Consider the following 4,416-nt stretch of genomic DNA (forward strand, 5'->3'; position numbering starts at 1 on the left):
TATCATCTTCTTCTTAAAGATGGCCAGCCATATTCTTGAAAAATGATAGTTAGAAATTAATTTTTTGTTTAATCTGTATATTATTTTCTATTATAACACATCAATTTTACAAAGCTTGATATGAGAGAGAAAAGAATTTGTTTCTGCAAATTGGCAAACGTGGTTGTCATACTGGTTTTATTCAAGTCAAACTGATGCACTTTATTTAATGAGTAGATTGCTATTTTTAAAATTAACAGTGGTTCTCTAAGTATTCAATAGTAATGTCCATATCGCAAACAGTAATTATTTATAAATACAAATATAATAGTTTCCTTCAGAGTCGTGCTACGTCTTCTGAAATCCAGTAAATCTACTTGAAATAATTGGTAATCCTGATGCTTTCTAATTGGTCCTAAAGCTTCACCTTTGAGAAACAAACAAAAAAAAGTGCATCATTGAAGGAAGTTGAGGGTTCTGGAACTTCAGGAGTTTAACATAGGTAACCAAAAAGATGTTTACAAGAGGAAATGACAGGTACCTGCAGAATCACAGGAATCACCTTGGCAAGAGTGTATAGTAAACATTAAAAATGAAGAAATCAGGAGAAAACAAATGGCATCTTTTCAGAACTTTGTCAGCTGTTCCCACAAACCAAGTCTGTTTTTCAAAGTTGTACAACTGCTCTGAAGCAATTATCTTCAGAGTTTAAAGACTCCCAAGTATACCTGATGCTTCCTAAAACAGGAAGCCTGCATTTATATCACAAACCGAACGTCTTTTCAAAATCTCTTCTTAGAAAAAAAAAAAAAAAAAAAAAAATTCAGAGAAAGTCATGAAAAATTCACATGCAGCTAATAAACATAAAAATACCACACACACACAGACACACACACAGAGAGAGAGAGACAGATACACACACACACCCCAAAAACAATTTCATGTATTTCTAGGCTTGAGATGTTCCTTAACAGAAGTGAAGATTCAACACCATAGGAAAGGCAGCATTACAATATACGAGTGTTAAAATCTGCTGATGTATTTTAGTTCTTATTCTTTTTCATACCTATCATTTATATAGCCTGCCTCCTACAAATTAAAAGGCACCATTAGGAGGTTTAGACAAAAAGTGGCTCCAGAGCTGGCTTAAAATAATTTTTTATTGTCCAGGATTTATTTTTCTGGTGGTTGTGTTTCTTTCTTTCTTTTTTAATAACTATCAATTCAAGCTTAGGGAAGTTTGCCTTTGTCTGGAAAAACAAAATAATGAACCTTTTATATCATTTGCTAAACTGATCTTATTTTAAGAAAGAGATGGTAGTTATCTTGCAAGAGTAAAATTTATACCATGAATGATGCAGGTCTAAGTCTGGTGGTACTAAAAGGTGACAATAGCATTGTTGAAAAAAATTATCATCTGCTGGTGGTATCTGCAGAAAAGAAGAGTTTGCAAATTTATAAACTTTTAAATTTTTATAAAGTTTATAAATTTTTATAAAATTATAAATGCTGTTAGGAAATTCTAAAATGTCTCACAGGTCAAAACGGGAATGAAGTTAGTAACATGTCTCAACAGAATTTGAATAAAATAGTGGATTTGAGAGTGACTAGCGTTTGAATATGTAAAAATAGGGTTGTAAGCTGGGTCATTGTTACAACGGTCTCAGGTTCCAATAAACTACTGTGACAATATACCACTTCACGGGTCTCACGCTTTTCCAGGGGCTTTCTTTCCTTTGGTGCTGGCAGAAGGTGTGCTCAGTTGTTTTCCAATACAGATGCCTGGCCCCAAAGCCAACACATGAGAAAGGAAGAGAGATGGAATGAATACCTAAAGAAAATTCTGCAGAGAAAATACCCCCTTTCTTCATGGCTCCACTTTTCCTCATACTTAAAGAAACAGAACGTTTAGGGTGCCTGAAGTGGAACTCCTTAGGTGGAATGTTTGCAGGCCTACTGGACCAGGTGGACACGCAGTCTACACTTTTCCTCAAAGTATCAATTTCTTTCTCTCTTTCTACAACTTCTTCTGACTGAGAGCTATGGTCTCTGCTGGTGTGCATTTCCACATCAAACATGATTTTCCCATCTTCTTGTGGGGGGAAGGGCTGTCACACTGAGAGCTGCCTCTTGGGCTACTCTATCCTGATTCATGTTGTGCATCCAGAAGAAACTTCTCCGTGTATCCATTGTGGATAGAGGATAAGGAAGGGACGTGTTCCAGCCCCCCATTTTTCCCACTGCCATTATCATCGTCACTGGTGCTGCTTATGGGTAGCTCCACCCAGGAACCTGTTGAGGCCGGCTGGCGGGGGCACAGGCTGCTCCCCTTCCTTCTAGTTGTTCTTGGTGTTGTGCAGGGGTGGTGGCTGCTCTACTAAATGAGATGACATTGGCGGATGGCTGGAAGATCTGTGGCTGCAGCTGGACTGTGTCCGGTTGGTTCTTGGGCAACGTCAAATTGATTCTTTTCTATTTGCCAGTCACCCCACTCCTTCTTTTCTGCTTTGCTCACTGCCCCTGGGGACTGACCAGCATAGACAGATTCACCCTGGCCTCCGTCAGCTAGCGTCTGTTCTGTTTGGCCAGTGAGAGGTACTGGAAGGAACCTGGAGGGCTGGGAGGGAGAGAGGTCAGAGCGTTTCATCCCTGCTCTACCTGCACTCTGTTCTTGTTCCCTGGCAGTGGCTGTGTCCTGCTAGGGCTACAGCTCCAGTATGGCTGTTCCTCCTCCATGGTCCCAGCAGTCACTGGGTTCTGGGGACACTATTTCTTCCCCTGCCCTTTCAGGAACAAACTCTAGGTGGTAACAGCTTCTTGCTATTGCTGGTTTCTAGGTGCCTCATCATCCATTGGTGGTTTCCTTACCTCTTGCCAAACTTCATATATAGTTCCTTCATCAAAACCTCTTGAGCCATGTGTGTTGCGTTCTGTTTTCTGCTGGAACTTGGACTTACATACCATAATAACTATTAGGACAGAAGAATAGGGTCTAGGGTGAGACAATATCTACTTGTTGGCTCATGACCAGTTTGCAGCTCTAATTTTGTCCTGATTTATTAAAGCTCATCTTCACCTTCAGGTTAAGGTAAAAGGAAGTGCTTTTTGCCTTCCACACAGGTCAATATCAGGTTGGATTCATTGAATGACCTTAGCTTCCATGTCATAGAAGAAGCCCAGAATCAGTTTCATAAGTTGCCTTTCTGTACTGTGGCAGAAACTGTTAATGCTCACCCAATAGCCATGTGTCCCAGCCTGGTTGGGGACTTGTGATTGGGCTTTGGCCTATGGGAGGTAGGTGCCATGGACTGCAAGGATGGCCTTTTAAGACGTCTCCCACTATCTTCCTACTTACTCTTCCTTAGCCACAGTCACTTTGGAGACCAATGTATAGATGGTTCAGCTGCAAGATGGAGGAGGGCCACTCGACATGCTTCAGACTTTGCATGACTGGCAACCACATCTTTATCGTGTTAGTCACTGAGATTTGAGGTTATATTTGATACCTTAGCTCTGCCTAACCTATTTTGATTAGTACATGTATCACATAGATTTATTTATTCCTAACACCTTAAGGGGTTTTTTGGCCTAAATCAGCAATATAAAATTCCCAACCTAGTACAACCTCAGCTGACACCAGGGTCATAATAGACATTGTTAGTCAACCAGGGCATTCTTTCAAGATGAGCCCAGTGTGTCTTCTGAATCATTTTCTACATAGGGCCGCAAGAAGACACTGCCAACCAACAGACACAACTTAGTTCTAGTTCCTGTTCTACGTGGCAGACTTTACTGTATGCTCTGTCCAAGCACTTACAGTACTGTAATTTCACAACCTTTCGTTATTTATTTTCACTATGGAAAATAAGCAGTATTTTCCTGGTCCATTTTCAATTTGAGGTGTTGGTAAATTTTTGTGTCCTACTTTTTAAATCCCTTACCCTAGAATCAAATAACAAACCATAAGGAAATGCCCTATAGAAAAGCTGATAACATGCCACTTAAAATACGTATTTTAGCATATGCATTTGTGTTTTAGGTCAGCTTCCAGTCCCTGATATAAATCTGGATATGGAAATCGTTTTGTTTTTTTTCATTTATAGAATTCCATGGTTCCAAGGTAGAAACAACTGAAAATTAAAATACTCGGTATAGCTCCAATAAGGAATTTTAGTTCGTTAGTTATTTCTAAAACTGTTTTGCACCACTTGTCCCTAGAATACATTTTCAGAAGATGGATCTACTTTTTCCTGTAATAGGAAAGCTAAAGGATTCTCCTATTTTTGTTATTCCTCAGTTACCTTTTAAAATATTTTATAAAAAAATATTTTAAAGTATTTTATCTATTTTTGTTTCCTTTTTTACTATTATAACAAAGGAGAAATTGGCTAGCATTAGGGTGATAATGATCACTAGAATCTTCCGAGCAGAGACTGA

General features: G+C 39.1%; 1 pseudogene; it reads right to left on the minus strand.

The window, feature by feature from the left end:
• Positions 1–1,687: 1,687 nt before the first annotated feature.
• Positions 1,688–2,372, minus strand: LOC109447184 (BCL2/adenovirus E1B 19 kDa protein-interacting protein 3-like pseudogene; annotated as a pseudogene).
• Positions 2,373–4,416: the final 2,044 nt, after the last annotated feature.

This window comes from Rhinolophus sinicus, chromosome 1, assembly GCF_057876585.1.
Source record: "Rhinolophus sinicus isolate RSI-liver-muscle chromosome 1, RSI-T2T, whole genome shotgun sequence".
Taxonomy (NCBI): domain Eukaryota; kingdom Metazoa; phylum Chordata; class Mammalia; order Chiroptera; family Rhinolophidae; genus Rhinolophus; species Rhinolophus sinicus.